The sequence below is a fragment of the Triturus cristatus genome, chromosome 9, assembly GCF_964204655.1.
Source record: "Triturus cristatus chromosome 9, aTriCri1.1, whole genome shotgun sequence".
Lineage (NCBI taxonomy): Eukaryota > Metazoa > Chordata > Amphibia > Caudata > Salamandridae > Triturus > Triturus cristatus.
This window is the reverse complement of record NC_140592.1, coordinates 286,528,012-286,552,549: the sequence shown is the minus strand read 5'-3', so window position 1 is coordinate 286,552,549 and position 24,538 is coordinate 286,528,012. Positions and strand designations below refer to the sequence as shown.

Sequence of the window (24,538 nt, the reverse complement as noted above, 5' to 3'; positions counted from 1 at the left end):
TCACTAATTGAGGCTTCTCTGCCAAAAGTCATCCTAACCACAAGGCTCGTTTCATTTCACTCACAAACTAAGGATTTTCCGCCAAATGTCATCCTAACCACAAGCCTCATTTCACTTTACTCACCAATTGAGGCTTTTTCACCAAATGTCATCCTAACCACAAGCCTCCTTTCACTTTACTCACCAATTGAGGCTTTTTCACCAAATGTCATCCTAACCACAAGCCTCATTTCACTTCACTCACCAACTGAGGCTTTTCCGCCAAATGGCATCCTAGCCACAAGCCTCATTTCACTTTACTCAGCAATTGAGGCTGTTTCGCCAAATGTCATCCTAACCACAAGCCTCATTTCACTTCACTCACCAACTGAGGCTTTTTCACCAAATGTCATCCTAACCACAAGCCTCATTTCACTTTACTCACCAATTGAGTCTTTTTCCCCAAATGTCATCCTAACCACAAGCCTCATTTCACTTCACTCACCAATTGAGGCTGTTTCGCCAAATGGCATCCTAACCACAAGCCTACATCTCACTTTACTCTCAGTTATGCATTCTCTTATTTTCTTCTATGCAAACTTGCAAAAAGCAGCACAATTTATTTTGTTTTTCTCCATTTTTTTTTAGCTTTAGGGTGCATTTTTCTAGGATATTTTTCACACTGTTAAGACCTGAAATATCCGTATGTGAAAATGTCATTTTGTGTTTGCCGTCAGATATCAATTCATTTGTAGAAGTAAAAAAGTATTAATAACAAGAACTCAACAAACACTTGCAGGCAAAGCCTACCCAAGGTGTTTCACATAGAGGCTTTATTATAAAATGTTAGATGCTTTAGAAAAAGTACATACATTATAAAAAACTATAAGATTTAGACCATGGGGAGAGCAACAATACAAAAGTCACACCGTCCAGAAAAACTGCCCCGGGCCTTGGCTTGTTCACTGAAAGAGCGATTAACCGCCTGACCATTGGGTCATGTCATGTGTTTTCGCATTAGCTCCTGATCAGAAAATCAATGTGTCCATCTGAAGCAGAGGGGGCGTCACGGTTCCCATGGAAACAGACCTGCAACAGAAACAAGTACTATATTGAATGAACGATAGCCAGCACGGAAAGCAGAAACATAATTGCGTGAGAGGGGTTGGGGTGGGTGGGGAGGCTGGGAACAGATTTAATCAGAATGTACAGGGCATGAAACTGGCTACAGAATTCTGGCTAGACCGAGATGTGCCCACATTTAGATATTTTCGTGGAACCTCCATAAAATAGCAATACCCTCTTTAGCAAAAACATTCTTACAGTATTTATGACTTTGCATGATGTCATGTGGCCAGGAACAGCCGGCACAGGTAAGAGCGGTGTGGCAGTGGGGCGGTGGTACGCGGGCAGGGTGGGGGTAAAGTCAACAGATATCGGGTTAGGTCAAATCAAATTAGAAAAACCTTACCTTGCGCTCACCGCATCGGCGAGTGCAAGGTAAGTGGTTTTATTCTTTTTTTTATTCAATTTTACCTATCTTGTCATCTGTCGACTTCCCCCCCCCCCCTCCCCGCCTGCCACCGCCCCACCGTTCTTACCTGTGTCGACCGAGACTGGTGGTGGCCAGCATCCTCATATCACTGTGCATGTGTGCAGACATCATAAGACGTGTATGAATCATGCAGCGTACATAGTGTATTTTTAGGGTAATTCATTCTAGATCCTGGGACTCAAAATTAGGCCATCTTAAGTAACTCATCTTATCTTGATCTTATCAAATGTGATCACTATTTATACTGTATTTGGGTTCTAATCCCTTTACCACCTCCTAGAGTAAGACTTCTCCGCTCATTGTTGAAACTTCTGAGAGACAAGGTTGGAAAATAACTCCAGTTTCCAAATGGAAGAAAATAGTTTTAAGCTTTGAAACACCAGTGGTAAATATCTGTATCTACCACGCATACTGCCCAGTAACAACCTAATGCCACAGGACTTGGTCCAATATATATACGTTTTAGTCATGGAACGAGGATACTTGATCTCTAATCACCACTTTAGCACATCACCTATTTATGCTGGAAATAAACACTATTTTAAAGCTGGGAAGAGCTAAAACACAATGACAGTTCCCTGGGAAGGGCAGCCCCTAGGCCTTGTTATCAGAGTACCAGCCTCCCCAGTTGTGTTCTATTGGGCTGAATGGAGACAAAGAAGCAGAAGGGTCAGTTTTTTATTCCCGGCCTCCCATCTGACCAAATTGTGCACTCTTGGGCAATCACTTTTTCAACTTATTCCTTTCCTCACTCCTTGTCAAGATTGGTAGTATTTAGAATCAATGTAAACGTTTACTAGCTAGTGTATAGTTTAAAAAAATGTACCGGATATTACCTGGGGAGATATGATAATATAATATAGTCACCAAAATGCAAGATGGTGGTAAATGTATAGTCTTTACAGCAAGCAGCGGCGTGCTGCAGTCTCTGGTCTACTATTTAGGAAACTGTTTGATACTGGGCAAATCATACTCTCTCTGTGACTCTGTCCACTTATCTGACAATTTGTCATCACTTTGAAACAGGCTTAATGGAAGAAATAAAGAATAAGGAGATAGTCCCAGCACAGGTCCACAGCATGGCAGTCACTCACACATTCAAGGCTGTTTATCAGCAGATGGCTGGATTTGCTTCTAAACACCTGAATGTGCTTGTGAAGCTGCATGATGTGGGACCTCTCCTGTGCTGCAACTCCTCCTCACAGTCACCGTAAGAGTGGCGGCGGAACCAAAATGTGCGGCAATGGGCGTCATGCAGTGCCTCTGTGCGGGAAGCCATGATTGCAGGACAACGGTTGTCTCCCCTAAATGTTTTTTTGCAAATTGAACCTGTTCTCAGACCCCGTTAGAACACTTTAAAGGCCTCACATCTTTAACAACACACCATTTGAACTCTCTAAATGCATACACAGTGTGACAGTGAAGCAAGTTTGTATAACTCTGCTTGAAATGGAAATATAAAAATGCAGGTACTGACTAGCCCAGACTTCCTGTTTCCTACTCATAAGTGTTGATAGTTTGCCATTACCAGTATTGTAATTCGGTTGAGAAGTGCTGACACGCTTGTTTTCAAATTAAGGAAGTGCAGTTACCCAGTACATATTGTACTTGCCTAGGTTCCCTCTGGCGTGCGTGCCTAAGCGCCCGCGGAGCGTTCCCCTTATGCAACGCATATGGAGTCCTGGCACGCACAGGCACGCGCAAAAAATCAACAAACCAGGGAATATTGATGGACGTCAGCCAAGAATGCAGAGTACCTGCTTTTGTGGATGACTGCTTGGTCCAACCAGTGGCGTAGGAAGAGGGGTGCAGTGGGTGCGGGCCGCCCCGGGTGTTATCACTGAGGAGGGTGACAAAATGGCAAAAATATGTGTTTTAAACACATATTTTTGCCATTTTGTCAAGACGGGGAGACAAGAAATTTTCCACACCGGGTACCACCTGACCTTGCTACGCCACTGGGTCCAACACTTGTAGAATGATGAAAGGAATGAGTGCAATGCTAAATTAAAACTCAGTGCAAACGGACAGTTACATAACTTTTTGCGTGGCACGGATAACCCATTGCAGCTCTCTCTATAATTTGATCTCACTGCTCCGAAGATCACCGGTTGGTGAATTGCTTACCTCTGTTAAATTGTTTCCTATTCCTAGTTAACAGCTCGTCTCCTCAGGCAGTTCAGATATTAGCATAAAATAAGCAGAGATATGCCAGTCTGCCTCAGTGTCCCCACCTCTCCCACACCACCGGGCTTCCTCAGTCACCCAAGTTCCAAACAGAGGCCAGGTTTAAATGTTTTAAGTCGAAAATCATTTTATTGTACTGTAGCAGTATTTATATAGCGCCCCCTACCCTTGATGAGTTAGTGAAGCGCCTCCAGGTAGGCTGTGTTATTTCCAGTGAAGTTTCATAGTTCAGGTATTTAGTTTTGGGCAGTTTAAATAGTTAGGCACTATTTATCAGAACAAGTGTACCTCAAGAATGACTGTGGAATTTGTTGTTACTTTGTTTTATCTTGGTGCTGCTTATGTTGCATTTATAGTAAATGGAGTGCTATGGGCTGCGACTGGAACACTCTTTTCATTTACACAGTTTATTTGATCCTTTAGAGAGTAGCTTACTAAGATTTCCCCTGTTGTATGTGAAATTATCAGCCAGTCTCAAAGGCACATCACATTATGAGATTTGTAGTTTCACTTTCAATGTTGTAAAAACAAAATCCAAGCATGTAATGTTCTGGTGCCTAAAAAACAGTAACAGCTGAGGGTGTTGCATATTAAGTGGGACCACTTGGTACTTATAGCACAAGTTGATTGAATGCTGTGGCTTCTAGTTCTGTCTGTGCTGGCCACAGGGGAATCATTTCCTGTGTATAATTTGGTCCAGGATACCTTGCGGTTCATTCTATATCAACTGTATGCACATTTCTACCTCAGTCTACCTCTTACAATTTGCGTAGCCTTCTAAGCTGTATGAAGCCTTTTTTCCCGTTCGCAAACAGGCCGATTCTCAGAATCGGCCTGTTTGCGAACGGGAAAAAGCCTTTTGGATGTATCATCCCAAAAGGCCCTCGCACAATAGGGAATCGCAAAATTCGCGATTCCCTATTCTGCGAATGCATTTAAGGAATCGCAAATTGCAATTACTTAAATGCAATTCTGGAAGCAGCCACAAATTGCGATTTTGCCTTTAGAAATCGCAAATTACCATCAACTTCAAGTTGGTGGTAATTTGCGATTTCTTAGAAAAATGCACTTTTATGCATTTTTTAAAGTGCCATGTGGCGCACATACATGCCCTTAGGGCATGTATGTGCGCCACATGTGCACACATGAGTATTTCAAGGGTGCAACAGGGTGTCCTTTTGACACCCTTGCACCCTAGAAATTACATTCGCAATTTGCGAGTACCTAATGGGTACTCGCAAATTGCGAATGTCTTCCCATTCATTCCTACGGGCCAATAGGCCTAAAGGCCCATAGGAATGAATGGGAAGGTATTCATTAATTGCGATACGAATTTGCGATTCGCAATTAAGGAATATGTAGGAATAGCAATTATAATTGCGAATCCTACATACATTGCGTTTTGCGAGTCCATAGTAGTGATTCGCTAAAAATCGCTATTAAGGACTCGCAAAACCCTTGTTTGATACATATGCCCCAATCTTCCTTCCTTGGGTGGAAGATTCCATCTTTGGGCGCTACTCGTCAGTAGCAGTAGCAGACTTCTCAATGCTATGTTTTTTGGTGCTAAAACAAGGAGATCTGGAGAGGTGGGATTTCAGCCACGTGACTGGAAGTTTTGAAAGGGAGTCTATTGTATGAACAGGGGAGGGCTAGAGGAAGAATTATGAACATGGAAAGTTAAAGGCGATGTAGGGACATTAGCCATACAAGGGATGGCTGGAATGGAATATTAAAAGGACGGGGGTAGCTTCTACACTGCACTCTGCATTATGCCCCAGGCTATCACTTAGTTGTGCTGATGCCTAAACGAAGAGCGCATGGAAAAATTAAATTGCCGCCGCACACAGAGGACAATAATTAGAGGGAACACAGGTACCTGTCATTTTAAAGTACTGATATCGAACTCAGAGAAAGAGACACAACACTCCAAAATTGTAATCATGTACCATAGTACCCAAATCTCACTGGGCACAATTTAAATTTTTTCTGTGAGTAGACATGACCTATTGTTGAATTAATCCTGACTTGAGAGTTCCCAGAAGGAAATCATGCCAGTTAATACAAGTAAGTTTGGTGAATCAAGCCCTTCTGTGTTACTTTTTTTGTCCATCCATTTTTGGTCGATCTTTCATTCTAAGATCATGTACTGCTTCAAAGAGAGCAGATTAAGACAATCTATGGTAATATTAAATATTTCATGAATCGCAATTCTTACGTGTCTCATTCTACCATATCCAATTACTTATAAGGTGATCCTTCATAAAAGGCTTGCAAAAGGAGATGAATGGTAAAGGTATGTTGCTCCCAGTTAATGCTGTCATTAATGAAACCTCAACTTAAAAAGAAGTTTAAGAAGCACCAAAGGCAAGCACTGTGGCATTCATCACTGGGAACTCTTTTCTCCTGTAAAGTGAGCTCAAGACCATCCACTAAGACTCACCCAGGCAAGTGTATTCTATTTATAGGTTTAGACAGGTTCAGGGAGGAGAGGGCAGTTACTGGGATACTCCCACTGAAAATGTTCAATACACTTGGGAAAATAGCAAAATTAGGCACATTTTGCATTATTCAAAATTTGCGAATTTTTACAATACACATTTTCTGCTTGAACTAATCTCCAGCTGGTGTCTCATATGACATATTTACATGCGGTGGGCCCTCACATGATTTTGTTTTTACTCAAGGTATCTGCAAAAAACTTTCTGAGCTATCTGCAGAAATGTGTGCAATTGTCATGAAATTTAATGAAAAAACATGCGATTTTGCACAACTAAAATGAGGCAGAATGTTTCCTTGATTTCCTGAGCAACCCGGAGTGAAAAATTCAGGATTGCTCAAGTCTGTAAACTGGTAAAACTAGAGGAAATAAACCCCAGACAGCGGATGACCAGCTACTGCCAGTACAGCACAAAACGCCTGAATTGCAGCAAGAATGTGGACATCCACTGCTGCCACGCCTAGGGGTGCCATCTGGCTGTTTTTGTACCAGCCTAACTTGTATTTTTAAGTCCAGGCTGGAAAAAATATTTGGAAAAGTACTACAAGCCTGTATTTTCCCCTTCTGAAACATAAACCTATAAAAGCAAACACAACAATAAACGATTTCAAAAGTATATGAGAGATGCCAATATCGTTTCAGAATGATTATTAACGTTCACCCATGGGCATCTTGTCGCTGAATAAAACATGCTTATTGTTAACCAACCTAATGGTACCCATTTTATGGGCAACAGACGGATGAAAGGCTGAGTTGAGTGGACCCACCGGGATTTGAACCTGTGACTATCATGTCAAACACAGGTCCCTGCAGTGGACGGAGTAGTCCACTGAGCCACCTGACCCAGCCTTGTTAGAGCAAACAGAGAGACACTTGCAATGTCACAAAAGAATCCTGACAATTTAAAACAAATATTCTTTTTCACCTACCAGTTGGTGGCTGTTCCTGTCTAGCAATATGTAAACAAATGAACAGCATTTTATCTAAGAAAAGTGGCAACTCAAGCCACACCTCTAGCTCGAAGTATTACCCTTGCCAGACTTTAAATTGCCTCAGGAGGGGTACCTGGTGATTACTGAGCAAACAAGACAATGCAGAATCCCATCTATTCTATTCTGATGTGGATATAACGCCAACAGGCCACATTAGTGTGTTACATGCATTGGTTAATTTGGTCTGGGTTACTGTACTAAAAACCTGGTTATAAGTCAGCCGGTAAAGGGTATTTATGGCACCTGGTACATACCATTACCTTAGGCTAAGGTATTAACTGAGAGTGGTTAATATCTCCTAGTCCAGGTTTTTCCCTTGGAAATGAGGCATAACATGCAAAATTAGTATTTAACACACTAAAATATTCATCCTTTGTGGGGAGGGGGTTCTGAGCCTCTGTTCCCTGATATATTTCAGAAGGTTGTACCTCCCCAAATCTGTCAGGGGAAAGCATCAGCTGTTGTAATAATTACCGCACCAGAGACTACTAAACTTGAGGTGTGCACTGTGCAACTGGTCAGTATTAATATGAATACAAATGTTATGGCCCGTCTGTTTAACCTATTTTAACTACATATGAATTCTTACTCCTATGAAGAATACCCGTTCAATAGGACTATCTTTACGGTGTTGGGTCTAGTAGGTTGTTTTACTTATTATTCACTAATTTTAATCACTGATGATTTTTAGCCCAATGTAAATAGAATGTTGTGTGATGTTTTTATTGAAATGGATTTGAATTGTGTATTTTTGTGATTGTAACTTTTTATGGCTTTTAGCCCAAATAAAAGGTTCGAATGATTGATTGAATGTGAATATTTTAATAGAGGCCATTATATACTGTCACAAATTCCAGCTACCACATCATGTTCTGAAAACTGAAAAAAAAAAAAAGGGTTTGGAAGGAGACAGCGGCTGTTAATGCACCTTCACAAGGACTAGGCCTATTGCATTAACTCACCCATTCAGCCTCTCAGAGCAAGTCCTCTCTCCATTTTGGCTCAGAGCGGTGTCTTCATCCCCATCAGTAATAAAATAAAACCATTCAAAAAGGTGCGTGCGGAGACCGGGCTGGGCGTGCTATGGCTCTACAGTCCTGCCGGCTGTTCTCTGAGCCCCGGGAGAGTCCATTACAGCAGCCTCACAATTGGGTGACGGAGGGCCCTGTGGTGCTCCGACTCTCACCGGGGCACTCAAGAACACAAGAGAGGCTGATTGGCCTGTGATTCAGTGGATGGCACAGAGAGTTCCTGCTGGTGAGGTATCACGTCTGGTCCAGTTGAAGGAGGGTGTCTGAAATGCTGAATGAAACACAAGAAAAGAATCAGTCCATTTACTTGGAAAAGACACATCCATTAGCCATTTCCATCTGTTTGTTCTCATGCTTATTTTTTGCAGATCCTATCATGTTATTATGCCACCTTGTATTAACCCCTTCAGTGCCCGCCCCTTTCCCCGCCCTGTGCCGGCCGTTGTATTAGCGGGCGGGGTTTATGACGAGCTGGTCTCGTCATGGGCACAGCGCGACCGCGGCCCATGACGAGACCAGCTCGTCACGGGCATTGAAGAGGTAAAACAAGCAAGTGTATGTTTCATTTTTGCTTTTCATTGACTAAAATGTCCTCACCGTTTTGTACTTCTTCACTGTCACAGCCTTTACTAATGAGGTGAGTTATCAACTCTGAGAAACAGACACCAACCAGGAAGTCCTATATGTGGAACCCGCACCTCTATAACATTCTGTTTTACCTGTCCTCAGTGGAATAGGCCAACCTTTTGCTTTCTGTCTTATTACCAATGATTTATGCTTTATACACCTTCTTCTTAACAATAAACCTATTCTGGGATGAGGCTAGGTGTTGGCAAGCAATGCAGTCGTGTATGTCTGCTGGGCTTGTGGCTGGTCTATATATTACTTTGTGGCAGTGGCTCAAAACGTGCTAGACGTGAGCTCAGGTTTAATTGATTTCTGGAATTCCTACACTAAGGGCATAATAACGATAGTGGTCGGTCGGATGACCCACCATCATCGCAACGGGAATGAGACCGACCAACAAGGAGGTGGTGGTTCCACTAGCCATACAATGATTTGGCTGCTGTGTAGGGGGTCAGAAAGTGCTTTTTTCTACTGCAGCTTGTGCTGTGGCTCAGGAGAAAGGGACGCAGCACAAGCCGCAGTGGAAAAAGGCAGTTTGTGCACACCCAGGCACCATGGGGCAGACTTATGTATACAAAGGCTGTTGAGAAAAGTGACTTCTCATGCCCAAAGGGTAGAGAGGATATAGGTCAGAGTAACACCTCCCAGTATAAATAGTTTCACAAATAATTTTACTCCAACTAACCATACAATGGTCATTAATGTTACGTCTAGATGGAATGTTATGATGAACAGGGGAACTTATAACTTCACCTCTAGGTGAGCAAGGAAGCAATTCCTTTTGATTAAGGTACCCTCACACACCCTAGTGGTGTCATGCTTCATCATCGGGTCACCCCGACGCCTAAAAGTCGGGGTGGGCTCGACCACAGTGTTGGGAGCGCTTTTAAGAAGTTGCAGACCAGGGAGGCTATAAGATAAAAAACCTCAGGCAGATCCCCAGTTTCCTATTCTTGGGTCTGTCTGGGTTGATTAAAAATAATAAGAGAAGGGGTATATATAGGAGTATTATGGTCCTATGACCCTAGTGCCAACATGTTTCAGTCCACAGCGGCCATAAAGGTCCAGGACTTTCTTCAGGGCAAATGAGGCCACCCTGGGATTCAGATGGGGGAATACCCTATTCTGTTTTTTTAGACAAGGGTAGAGTAGCTACTCCTTGTATAGAAGACTGATTAATTAATCTGTCCTGCGTTGAACATCCATCTGTAAAAGAAAACACAAAGAAACACATATCCAATTTATACAAATCGGTTTGCATCAAGGAGTTTCCAAAATGGCGTGTTTCAAAATCGTGTTTGGAATTCAGAGCCACACCTATATGTGCCAGGTGGTCATAGAGGCATAATAGTGTGCAGCTATATCCACATGTGTGTCACTCAGAAACTTGTATCTGTGTACAGTTAATCGGCGTGTCAGATATATCGTGCGGTGGCGATTATGCTCGCATTCTATCTGGAACCAGTCGCCAAAAAAGTGGATGCTATCAATGAAAGGAAACTCTCGTCAAATCTCCCCACACGTACATCATTCATACCGTATCTGTGATTCAACACAGCATTAAAAACATGCGTGACTGTTAACACCTATGAGTAATTGTGAAGGTGTCTCTCATTCCTGCATACTCGCTTACCCAGACTTCGAATGGTAGTTGTTTCTCAGGGGATGGAAGGGCTAATGGAGTAGCTCTGTAGTCAAACCCTGACGTGAAACCCAGGGAAAATATGGAGTGGTTGAGAATGATCAGGTTCAGGGCATTCAAGACCAAACGTATTAACAGGTGATGACTTCTCAGGAGGGGGACCAAATGCTACGCTGATAGTTCTAATGTGACAGACTTACTTCGTCAAGAGTCCTGCTCCGCTTCACCACCTACTTGGACCCGATCCCCGGCGTTTCGCGCCGTGTTGTGGTGATCGGGAAGTTTATACTTCCGTATTGTTAAAAGGGACGTGTGGATAGGTCAGTGCAAGCATGTGACGTGTGACGTCTCCCGCTCGCGATAGGATAGCCGCAACCTGTGACCCATGGTGTCGGCCAATAGGACAAAGCGTAACCAGTGGCAACGCCGAAGTAAACGGATATAGATTTAGATTTTAATCCGTATATACATATTGGCGACCTTATTGCAAAAAGCCCACAGTAATGTGGTATTCATAGTTGGGGGCTCATATTCTCGATTGATGTACAGTTACTAATGGACCCAGGATTACATAGTGTGTGTACTTGGTCCGTGGAATATCGAGGGTGAACTTAGTACCCAATGTAGTGGCTGATGGGGGATGTAGTTCATCTGTCCACTCGTTGTGATAAAACTAACACCCTATAAAATGCGTAGACAGCGCTATTCCTTAATCTTGATTCATCACGTATTCAGTGTTCCTAAGTGTTTTAAGGATATTTTTACACTGAGTGACAGAAATATCGCAAGAGACATCACACGGGTGTATTATATAGATATGGGCATTGCACCATGGGTTGATGGTGGACCTTAAACGAAGTGTAGTAGTTTTTTAATTTACACGAAGCTAAAGGTTTTCGTGGAGACCAAAATCCACAAGTGGAGGATAATGACAATTAGAGAAATCTCATAAGGTAGTTGGTCACCCATATCAGAGGGAATGAGGGATGTACTGTATCTATTTGTTCAGTTGGTTCCAGGGTATGCAATCATTGAGCCCTTTCTCATGGGTCTTCAACCGGTAGACCCATCGTTGTTCATGCTCTAAGAGTTTTTGCTGCAGGTTGTTCCCCATAGTAGTGACCTTTTCTAGTACTGTCCACTTCAACTCTGTGTCTTTATGTTGTTTCTCCTGGTAATGGGCAGTGAGCCTAGTTGCTGTGACTGATCTACGTATCGTGCTTCTATGTTCGCTTATGCGAACTTTGATCTTACGACTGGTCATGCCAATATATATCAATCCACAGGGGCATTTTATCAGATAGATCACAGATTCCGAGTTACAATTTGTATGTGACCTCTGTTCCCATGGAGAATTTAAGCCCATGTCCAATGTTTTGGTGTGCTCTGTAAAGGGGCAGGCCACACATGACCCACACGGGTAGTGTCCAACAACAGGTGTTAGACCCCACAAAGTCTGTTGATCAGTTTTTTTAGGAGTAAAGGAGTTAGTATGTACCAGGGCATTCCTCAAATTAGAATTTTTTCTAAATGAGAACATGGGTTTCTCAAATGATAACGTGTTAGATGTCAAAATTGACCATTTTTTGTTAATTATTTTTTTCAGGTCATTTGATGAGGAATTATATGTGGTCACACATATGAGTTGGTCTGGTTGCTCTTTTGTGTATGTTTCTAACAGAGCCTCCCTTGGTGTATTGCGCGCTCTTTTATTTGCTCTTTGTATGATCTTATTAGGGAACATCTTCTGTTGAAGTTTGTTACTAAGAATAGCAGCCTCTTTTTTGTAGGTTTGTATGTTGGAACAGTTCCTTCGGATCCTTAAGAATTGGCCTACTGGCAAATTCTCTCTTAAGGATCGCGGGTGGGCACTATCAAATCTTAATAGACTGTTCCTGTCCGTAGGTTTTGTATACAACGAGCTTTCAAGAGTGCCATCTTTAGCTGTGAGAGTGACATCCAAAAATGAAATGCTTTCTTTATTCACATTCATGGTGAAGTGAAGGTGTGGGTTCAGTGAATTGATCCATGTTTTAAAACTCTCAAGACTAGTCAGATCACCTCTCCAGATCATCAGGACATCATCGATATACCTGTACCACTTGCAGATATTCATGCTAAAAGGATTTTGAGTCCATATATGTAGGTCTTCAAAGTAACTGACATACAGGCATGCCAGACTTGGGGCGAATGTACTCCCCATTGAAGTACCATGTACTTGTAGGTATAATTGGTCTTCAAAGGTAAAAAAGTTTTCTGTTAATGTCAAGTGTATAAGGGTGATCACCCATTCAATAGGAGCTGCCCATACCCAATCCTCTTGTCTAAGGATCTCATGGATTACTCTGATACTTTCCGCCTGGGGTATGTTTGTATATAAAGCCTCTACATCCAAACATACCAGAAAATTATCTACAGGATTGTATTCTACTTGTGTCAGGAGGTTAAAAAGATGTTTAGTGTCTTGAACATAGGATTTGATCTTCTTTACCAGGGGGCGTAAGAACCAGTCAGTATATTTTGACAGTGGTTCCAGAATAGAACCGATCCCTGAGACAATTGGTCTCCCAGGGGGAGGAATCTTGCCTTTGTGTATTTTAGGGATGGTGTAGAACAGAGGAATTCTGGGCTTCTCTTGATTCAGAAATTCATTTTCTTTCTTCGTGATCCATTCTTTGGTCAGGGCATCTGTTGTTAATGTCATGATAGTTGTTTTTATCCGTTGTGTGGGATCCCTGTTAATTTTTTTATAGTATTTTGTGTCTGCCAATAGATTTAGACATGCTGTTCTGTAGGCGTTGGTACTTTGTATCACGGTCGCTCCCCCTTTATCCGCTGGTTTGATGATTATATCCGTTCTGGATTGTAGGGTGGTTAGAGCCACACGCTCTTTCTTGCTTAAATTATTGAACCCGTTTCTCTTGGGTTGGAGAAGTTCAACTTCCTTGCTGACAGCTTCTTCGAAGGATAATACTTCTGGAGGCATCATGTTGGTTGGGGGGAGAAAAGAAGATTTAAGTCTCAACCCCGTATAGGTATTATCTTCTGTGGGTCTCTCTTTGTCCTGAAAAAAAGTTTTCAATCGTATTTTTCTGAAAAATTCGCCTAATTCACATCGAAGGCGGAATTTGTCCAGGTAGGTTGTAGGGACGAATCCCAAACCTTTGTCCAAAATTGTTTGTTCGTCTGTGGTAAGAATGACATCTGTAAGGTTTACAATTAATCCCTCGTGTTGCTTGTGCTCGGCTGTTGTTCCCTGGGAAGAAGAGCGGAGCTCAGTGAACACCAGGAGCAACACCAGGGAACAACAGCCGAGCACAAGCAACACGAGGGATCTATTGGCAGACACAAAATACTATAAAAAAATTAACAGGGATCCCACACAACGGATAAAAACAACTATCATGACATTAACAACAGATGCCCTGACCAAAGAATGGATCACTAAGAAAGAATATGAATTTCTGAATCAAGAGAACCCCAGAATTCCTCTGTTCTACACCATCCCTAAAATACACAAAGGCAAGATTCCTCCCCCTGGGAGACCAATTGTCTCAGGGATCGGTTCTATTCTGGAACCACTGTCAAAATATACTGACTGGTTCTTACGCCCCCTGGTAAAGAAGATCAAATCCTATGTTCAAGACACTAAACATCTTTTTAACCTCCTGACACAAGTAGAATACAATCCTGTAGATAATTTTCTGGTATGTTTGGATGTAGAGGCTTTATATACAAACATACCCCAGGCGGAAAGTATCAGAGTAATCCATGAGATCCTTAGACAAGAGGATTGGGTATGGGCAGCTCCTATTGAATGGGTGATCACCCTTATACACTTGACATTAACAGAAAACTTTTTTACCTTTGAAGACCAATTATACCTACAAGTACATGGTACTTCAATGGGGAGTACATTCGCCCCAAGTCTGGCATGCCTGTATGTCAGTTACTTTGAAGACCTACATATATGGACTCAAAATCCTTTTAGCATGAATATCTGCAAGTGGTACAGGTATATCGATGATGTCCTGATGATCTGGAGAGGTGATCTGACTAGTCTTGAGAGTTTTAAAACATGGATCAATTCACTGAACCCACACCTTCACTTCACCATGAATGTGAATAAAGAAAGCATTTCATTTTTGGATGTCACTCTCACAGCTAAAGATGGCACTCTTGAAAGCTCGTTGTATACAAAACCTACGGACAGGAACAGTCTATTAAGATTTGATAGTGCCCACCCGCGATCCTTAAGAGAGAATTTGCCAGTAGGCCAATTCTTAAGGATCCGAAGGAACTGTTCCAACATACAAACCTACAAAAAAGAGGCTGCTATTCTTAGTAACAAACTTCAACAGAAGATGTACCCTAATAAGATCATACAAAGAGCAAATAAAAGAGCGCGCAATACACCAAGGGAGGCTCTGTTAGAAACATACACAAAAGAGCAACCAGACCAACTCATATGTGTGACCACATATAATTCCTCATCAAATGACCTGAAAAAAATAATTAACAAAAAATGGTCAATTTTGACATCTAACACGTTATCATTTGAGAAACCCATGTTCTCATTTAGAAAAAATTCTAATTTGAGGAATGCCCTGGTACATACTAACTCCTTTACTCCTAAAAAAACTGATCAACAGACTTTGTGGGGTCTAAAACCTGTTGTTGGACACTACCCGTGTGGGTCATGTGTGGCCTGCCCCTTTACAGAGCACACCAAAACATTGGACTTGGGCTTAAATTCTCCATGGGAACAGAGGTCACATACAAATTGTAACTCGGAATCTGTGATCTATCTGATAAAATGCCCCTGTGGATTGATATATATTGGCATGACCAGTCGTAAGATCAAAGTTCGCATAAGCGAACATAGAAGCACGATACGTAGATCAGTCACAGCAACTAGGCTCACTGCCCATTACCAGGAGAAACAACATAAAGACACAGAGTTGAAGTGGACAGTACTAGAAAAGGTCACTACTATGGGGAACAACCTGCAGCAAAAACTCTTAGAGCATGAACAACGATGGGTCTACCGGTTGAAGACCCATGAGAAAGGGCTCAATGATTGCATATCCTGGAACCAACTGAACAAATAGATACAGTACATCCCTCATTCCCTCTGATATGGGTGACCAACTACCTTATGAGATTTCTCTAATTGTCATTATCCTCCACTTGTGGATTTTGGTCTCCACGAAAACCTTTAGCTTCGTGTAAATTAAAAAACTACTACACTTCGTTTAAGGTCCACCATCAACCCATGGTGCAATGCCCATATCTATATAATACACCCGTGTGATGTCTCTTGCGATATTTCTGTCACTCAGTGTAAAAATATCCTTAAAACACTTAGGAACACTGAATACGTGATGAATCAAGATTAAGGAATAGCGCTGTCTACGCATTTTATAGGGTGTTAGTTTTATCACAACGAGTGGACAGATGAACTACATCCCCCATCAGCCACTACATTGGGTACTAAGTTCACCCTCGATATTCCACGGACCAAGTACACACACTATGTAATCCTGGGTCCATTAGTAACTGTACATCAATCGAGAATATGAGCCCCCAACTATGAATACCACATTACTGTGGGCTTTTTGCAATAAGGTCGCCAATATGTATATACGGATTAAAATCTAAATCTATATCCGTTTACTTCGGCGTTGCCACTGGTTACGCTTTGTCCTATTGGCCGACACCATGGGTCACAGGTTGCGGCTATCCTATCGCGAGCGGGAGAGGTCACACGTCACATGCTTGCACTGACCTATCCACACGTCCCTTTTAACAATACGGAAGTATAAACTTCCCGATCACCACAACACGGCGCGAAACGCCGGGGATCGGGTCCAAGTAGGTGGTGAAGCGGAGCAGGACTCTTGACGAAGTAAGTCTGTCACATTAGAACTATCAGCGTAGCATTTGGTCCCCCTCCTGAGAAGTAATCACCTGTTAATACGTTTGGTCTTGAATGCCCTGAACCTGATCATTCTCAACCACTCCATATTTTCCCTGGGTTTCACGTCAGGGTTTGACTACAGAGCTACTCCATTAGCCCTTCCATCCCCTGAGAAACAACTACCATTCGAAGTCCGGGTAAGCGAGTATGCAGGAATGAGAGACACCTTCACAATTACTCATAGGTGTTAACAGTCACGCATGTTTTTAATGCTGTGTTGAATCACAGATACGGTATGAATGATGTACGTGTGGGGAGATTTGACGAGAGTTTCCTTTCATTGATAGCATCCACTTTTTTGGCGACTGGTTCCAGATAGAATGCGAGCATAATCGCCACCGCACGATATATCTGACACGCCGATTAACTGTACACAGATACAAGTTTCTGAGTGACACACATGTGGATATAGCTGCACACTATTATGCCTCTATGACCACCTGGCACATATAGGTGTGGCTCTGAATTCCAAACACGATTTTGAAACACGCCATTTTGGAAACTCCTTGATGCAAACCGATTTGTATAAATTGGATATGTGTTTCTTTGTGTTTTCTTTTACAGATGGATGTACAACGCAGGACAGATTAATTAATCAGTCTTCTATATAAGGAGTAGCTACTCTACCCTTGTCTAAAAAAACAGAATAGGGTATTCCCCCATCTGAATCCCAGGGTGGCCTCATTTGCCCTGAAGAAAGTCCTGGACCTTTATGGCCGCTGTGGACTGAAACATGTTGGCACTAGGGTCATAGGACCATAATACTCCTATATATACCCCTTCTCTTATTATTTTTAATCAACCCAGACAGACCCAAGAATAAAGGGAAACTGGGGATCTGCCTGAGGTTTTTTATCTTATAGCCTCCCTGGTCTGCAACTTCTTAAAAGCGCTCCCAACACTGTGGTCGAGCCCACCCCGACTTTTAGGCGTCGGGGTGACCCGATGATGAAGCATGACACCACTATGGTGTGTGAGGGTACCTTAATCAAAAGGAATTGCTTCCTTGCTCACCTAGAGGTGAAGTTATAAGTTCCCCTGTTCATCATAACAATCCATCTAGACGTAACATTAATGACCATTGTATGGTTAGTTGGAGTAAAATTATTTGTGAAACCATGGGGCAGACACCATGTGGTTCCTGGCACGTAGTCCATGGATATGTAGGGTGGCACAACATGTGCCCTTCCCAGGCCACTTAGCAGTAGCCTACGGAGATGGAAGGCCTGCTTGGGGCCTCCAAAGTCACTTTCCCGCTGCCTTTTCATGACAGTGGGACCCCCATGAAAAGGCAGTTGGAAAGGGATAGCCTAATCCTTATGGCAGTGCCTACACAGGCACCGCCCCCAGTGTAGGGGAAGGAATGCTGCCGCCGCCCGACGAGATCTATGATCCTGTTGGAGGCAGAGGTCCTGACCCCTGACCTCCAATCTCCAACCACCAGTATTGTAATCTGGCAGACCGCCTGATTACTAGTATGTCAGACGGACTGCCACCGACGACCTGAAAGTGGCAGTCCACCGACACCGTGATAACCCCTAGTTAGTGGTTGGACAATTGATGAAGGAACTGTCATACTTTCCTTCCTCTGTAGAAATGATTGTGACTGTATACAGACTTGATAATATTGCTACTGGAAGGTCATCTTTTTCTTATCCTTCATGTGTTGCTTCAAATCCATCATTGTTCTGTCTCACAGGTCATTTATGCATATGGCTGCCATTTTAAGGTCAGGCAGATCGTGGATGTGTCTTGACTTTGCTGCTGTTCATCCTGTGTGTGGCTGTCTGTGGAACCCAAATGCCAGTGGAGTATGTTCTTTTTGTTACCTATTGTGAAAACTGCAGGCAACGGATTCTGCTTGTCTAAATGGTCTCTGCTGCTATCTTTGGGCCAGATATTTTTTGCAACCTGTTATTCTCATGATGCTTCTACTTGCTTCCCCTAGCCCGTGGTTGCTGCATTGAGGCCACGCTACCTTTGGGTATGCCTGTGCTCACCCTGTTTAGAGTCAGGGCTCAGACATTGTTACGTGAGACATGGTAGCCTAGGACATTACGAAGGGTTCTATGCCCCCAAGCTTTGGGAGAGAACTTCCAATATGTCAGACACATTAATTTGTTTGTTTTACAGAAATAATCCCCATTTAAGGTTCAAACCGCGCGCGCTTTTTAGACATTGACAATGTAGATGCCTACAATTAATGTACATGCCTCCGGATAAATTTATGATCGGAGCGCGTTGCATCTTTATTGACAAGAGATAACACGCGGTGAGTACTAGAGTCACCACTTTTAATATGTTGGATGCGTTAACACGATCTGACCGTACAGGCAGCAATGAGTGTTTAATAAGACGCAATCAGGGTCCATGCCTCAAGGCACACTCATTACCTAAGCGGCCGGCATGATTATTCATATTTATTATCATAGTGCTCTATGAGAGAAGCGCACTCTCCTACCATACGCGGCTACGTATCAATTGCTTACTCTATGCTGCACACTCACATGACAGGTTACCTATGAGTGCACCATGGGCAGACTGCTGTTATTTTTTCCAGCATGTAGAGGAGCACTGCACATCGTCTTTTCCACTGACACATATTACACGGCTGATTGTGGCTTCATGCTGTTAGTTTAACACCCTTGTTGTGCAACATTGAGGGCACACAGGCTACAGTTAAGCACTCAGTAAAGTTGGTCTTGGCACTGTGAGCTGGAGTATTGCCCCATCTCTTTCACACGGATACTGCTGTTTGATGAAAGAGAGACTAGCTTACTGATACCATGACCTACTAAATAATGCGGTACAAATTGGCTGGTGTCGTGTAGATACCTACCTGATACACCATGGCATACACTACCTCACACTGCCCTACATGAGTGTTTTATTGGTGCTTGGAAAAGGACGCACCAGGTCCTATTGCTACAACAAAGGAGGTTAAGTGCATTATAAGGAGGAGTTGGCTAGTATCTATTTTAATCTTGTTTTGTCTGACAATGTGCTACTGTACCTTTTTATACCTTTAGAGTCCTGAGACCTGCTACTAAAGGACTTATGAAGGTGGATGTAGACTAGTAGTCTCCAATTGGTGAGATTTCATACAACTGTTAGTCTTTATCTATAATTATACACTTTTGCAGTGATGCTGAAAGACACTGGTGGTTTATAAAGAACGGGACGTTTTAAATTGCATGCTGTATTTTGATATGTGTTCTTATATCCTTACAGACTGTGGACCTGACTACAAGCTGGTACCACTGATCAATGCCATACCCATAAAGTATGGTATTTCTTAATTTCTTTATTATTTACCCACATTTATCTAGCTGAGTGACGAAGCGAATAGCCCTGAGTAATGCCAAGAACCTTTCGGTCTAGCAAGGCAGAAACATGTTGACCGGATCCTAACAGGGATCATCCATATCCCTATTCTCACTTAGCTGTTTGTAACCTATCTATATAATAAAGGATCGACTTTGTCAACCAGGAGACAGTTTCAAACCCAAATTTTGATTTTTTGCACTCTGCCCCTCGCTTAAACCTGCATTGGATGACATAAAACGCAGCGCCGATACGGGGGAAGCTGAGGAGCCGACCGGAGCACACTACCAGCCCCAGAAGTCGGAGCGACCGGCCCAGCAGCAGCGTCACCGCCCCCTGTGACCGGGCATTGATTTAAAACAACTCGCGCCTCCCGCTTCGCGGGAGACGCAGCGCCGATACAGGGGAAGATGAGGAGTCGACCGGAGCACACTACCAGCCCCAGAAGTCGGAGCGACCGGCCCAGCAGCAGCGTCACCGCCCCCTGTGACCGGGCATTGATTTAAAACAACTCGCGCCTCCCGGTTCGCGGGAGACGCAGCGCCGATACGGGGGAAGCTGAGGAGCCGACCGGAGCACACTACCAGCCCCAGAAGTCGGAGCGACCGGCCCAGCAGCAGCGTCACCGCCCCCTGTGACCGGGCATTGATTTAAAACAACTCGCGCCTCCCGCATCGCGGGACGCGCGCCGGGCTAAGCCCAGGCAAAGGGCGGGCCGTCTGAGGCCGTCCGAGGACGTAGGAGGTCGGGTCGGGCCACCCCCCCAATTCGAGTGCATTGATGTCATCGTATTGACTGAGATCTAAGGTACTGTGCCCCGTTAAAAGGCTTTTTACAGTTTTTGAGGAGGCTTGTGACATTCACGTTCCATTACTATCAAGACTTCCACAAACTAGTGTGTGTTGCCTCTGTGTTCGTGGTAATTCCTCTTGTTGATTGATCTTGTACTATGGGTAAAAGGAAAGCTGTAGAAGGAGGATCCATGGCCAGTAGTAAAAAGGGTAAAAAACCGAAGAAAAGTATTCATACTGCCATGAATTGCGTCCTGACAAGAATCGAGGGGATTGTTAATGACTGTGAGGATTCGCTAGTTGGTGGGCAGGCGGAGGGTCAGTTAACTAAAACGCCTTCAAACCCTACTCGCACGATTCCATCTATGTTCCATACTCAGTGTTCGACTAAACAGCAAAGTATTATTTCACCCCCCGATATAATCACTTCTGACCCTCAAATATCATCTAAACAGACCGTGGGCACTATGAATGGTATAGAAGGAGATTTAGCCACTCCTCATTGTGCCCCCCAATCCATCTTATGTTCTAACAGGTTTGCCCCCCTTGATCCTGATTTATTTCAAGCAACTAGCTCTGTCGCAAAACTTGCTGACGATTCCGAGGCCCCAGTTACATCTGATGCTGACACCTTAGCGACTCTTTTTGAGAGAATCAAGAAATTAGAGGAGTTAGTGGGGGCCCTTACCAAGAGGGTCGAGAGTCTTAGTTTAGGTCAAGCACCCTCTCCGATTTCTCCTCTTCCACTACCATCTTCCGGGGCAGTTCCCTGCAGGACGAAGCCTGCTCCCTCAAAGCCAATCCTTGCCAAAACTAATGTTGGTCATGTACAGGAGGGGGCTCATAATGCGGATATTACATCTAGAATAAACGGCCAGATTAACTCATATGCGGACATGACAAGATGCCCTGACCCAGCAAACACACCGAATGTTAAGGCCTTTAATAGACGCTCTCTTCGTTCCTTTCCATCTCATAGACAGGGCATTAACAACCAACCATTCCACTCCCCAGCTAATTCGGCAAATTTCCAACCTGTGCACGCCAATTCCTCTGTCTTTATGACCCATGTTCCAAAATTGTCACCAAGGTCTACCTTTGAAAACAGTGCATCTCTTCATAACAAAGTTATACACTGGCTGAGACATGTCAGAGGGTGTAGATCAATCATTAGAGAGGACATCATAAGGACAAAAAGGCTATCACGGGCGGATGCTTCTACAGATTGTGTCGAGATTGTGTTTGGGGACCCTGTCTTAGCAGAAAATTTATTACTCCTGGAGTTTAGGTCATCTCCTCCCGCTCTCTCTTCAATCCAGGTTCGTAGGTTCCCTGCATGGTCTGAACAGAGGGGGGGACAGGACTCGGGCTTAGGACAGGTGGATTGACTAACCAATTTCTACATGACTTCCCCTGCACATATTTTCACTTCTCACTCCATTGGGGGGCTGGATTCGAATACTATTCCCATTCCCAACCTGTCCTCAAATGATTTGGGTGTAACAGTTGATACTTTGGTAATCAATGAGGGATACCAAGATAGTCAGGTGGTGGACTTGAGGACCCCCCTAACTCCTGCTCCCTCGAGTGTTATCAATTTTTTATCATGGAACATTGCGGGGCTCGGGAAGAATCTCGCAGATCCTGTTTGGAGCGATTTCATCGACAAGTTTGATGTTATCCTCTTTCAGGAAACCTGGAGTTTGGTCCCCCTGCATAGATCAGGGTTCATCACTCATTTTGTCCCCGCAATCAGATCCATAAGAGGACGGCCATCGGGGGGTCTCCTAATTTGGATTAACATCAACTTGAACTGAGCAATCAAGAGGCACGTAATTACATCCCACGACCTCCTCCATTTATCCATCAATGGGGTCGATGACCAACCCCCGCTTGAAATATTTAACATCTATGCTAGGGGGACCCCTGGAGCACGGGAAAGCCCTGCTGTTTCGGCTCTTGAGTCCGAATTAACAGCATTCACTTTCAAGGTGGATGTCGTCGTTGCCGGGGACTTTAATTGTACTTTTGAGCCCCTGAGCAGCGACGACATCCTGGGCATTGGAGATGCCGACTCTAAGCAGGGCATACCCCAACTTACTCTCCCGCCAATAAAGAAATGGTCTAAGAGAGCTCTGCAACTTAATGCGCTAACACTGGAGTTCAATTTGAGGGCCACAAATGGACGAACCTGCTCAGATGGTCAGGGAGCCCCTACTTTCAGGAGGACTAGAGCTCCCTCGCGCATTGATTACATTCTGTTGGGCATCGAGCTTTGGCCAGATCTTATCGACATGGAAGTAATCAACAGGTGTGAGAGTGATCACAGCCCCCTGTCCATGAAGCTTAAGCGTGAGTTGGTTACTACCTCCATCGAGCACTCCAACAAACAGAGGCCTGGGGCAAGAGAGGTTGTCCCGACCAATTGTAATAGGCGTCTTAAGTGGCCAAGGGTGGTAAAACGCGAATTGGACCTGGAAAAAATTAAAAGGATAGTGGAAGAAGGTTCTATAGCCCTGGATATGCCCAGGGGCTGTCTCTCCCAGGCCCCTTCTCCCCAACACTTTTTAGAGGTTTATCATCAAACAGTGACTAGGGTGGGGAACTTTTTTGTGATGCAGGAAAAGGGGGACCATAAGTGCCCTCCCCCCAAATCAGAAAACCTTTGGTTCTCACAGGACTGCAGGGAAAAAAGACAGATTCTATCTGAAGCCATTAAACATAAGGTTCAACCAGCCATTGTTAAAGCCCGAAAAACTTATTACGAAACTATCAGGAAGGCGAAGAGACTGTGGGAGGAAAGCCATTGGCAGGACTTAAAGTCCGCAGCTTTACAAAAAGATTCAACTCCCTTCTGGAGTCTCATTAATGTCTGGTCCAAGGGAGGAGCTGACCCAATCCCCAATCATATAACGGGGAGTCAATGGCACCAGCACTTCTCTGATCTTTATTCATTTGGGGAAAAAATGGCTCCAGAGAATCTGACCCCGGTAATTGAGAACTTGGTACCCCTGGAGATTGAGGCCGTGTTTGGACTATCAGAGGTCCTCTCTGCAATTAATATGATTGCCCCAGGAAAAGCAGCAGGACCTGATGGCCTCCCTGGCGATCTCTTGCTACACGACAAAGACCTATGGGCAGAATTTATTCTCCGCATTTTAAATAATTTAGCTTTGGGATGCCCGGTCCCGGATTCTTGGAAGGGGGCGGAGGTGGTGGCCATTTATAAGAAAGGGGATAGGGGGGACCCTGCCAACTACAGACCGATTAGTTTAATCGATGTCTTACAAAAAGTGGTCGGCAGAGTCCTCCTTACTAGAATCAAGGCATGGATAGATGAGGAGGGTATCCTGAGCCATTTCCAAGCCGGTTTCAGGGAGGGGGTTGGCACCATTGACCAGGTTTTCAGATTTTGTACCATACATTGGAAATCTGTAGTTATTGAAAAAGGCAGCCTGTATTTGGCTTTTATTGATTTAAAAACGGCCTTTGACCTGGTCCCACGATTACAGCTGTGGCAGGTCCTGTATGACTTGGGCATCCCCCCCCTAATCTTGGACCTCCTCAAACGCCTTCACGAAGGGAATTTTGCCAAAGTCCGATGGGGGCACCAGGGACAGCTCACAGAGAGGATTACCGTCGAGAAAGGAGTACGCCAGGGCTGTGTTTTAGCTCCGACCCTGTTCTCTCTCTTTATAAATGGGGTGGCAGACCACTTGAGAGAGGACACGGCCGATGCACCAACCCTGTGCGGGGAAAAAACACCTACCCTGCTCTTTGCTGACGACACTCTGTTGATATCTAAAAGCCCTATGGGCCTACAAAGATTGCTCTCCCGTTTCTCCCATTTTTGTGACATCAGGGGCTTGAAAATAAACACTTCTAAAACCAAGCTAATGGCACTATCACCCTCTAGAAATTTTAGGAATA

General features: G+C 43.9%; 1 protein-coding gene across 2 annotated transcripts in view; it reads right to left on the bottom strand.

Annotated features, from left to right (window-relative positions):
• Nucleotides 1-793: 793 nt before the first annotated feature.
• Nucleotides 794-24,538, bottom strand: part of LOC146797757 (leucine-rich repeat and fibronectin type III domain-containing protein 1-like protein) — a 379,158-nt gene continuing 355,413 nt past the window's right edge. The window contains exons 5-6 of one of the 2 annotated variants that reach the window (XR_014968526.1): nt 8,176-8,515; nt 794-1,068 (exon numbers count right to left, since the gene is read on the bottom strand). The gene's annotated coding sequence lies outside the window, so the exon portion shown is untranslated. The remainder of the gene's footprint in view (nt 1,069-8,175; nt 8,516-24,538) is intronic. The other variant, XM_085624959.1, reaches the window with a different exon arrangement.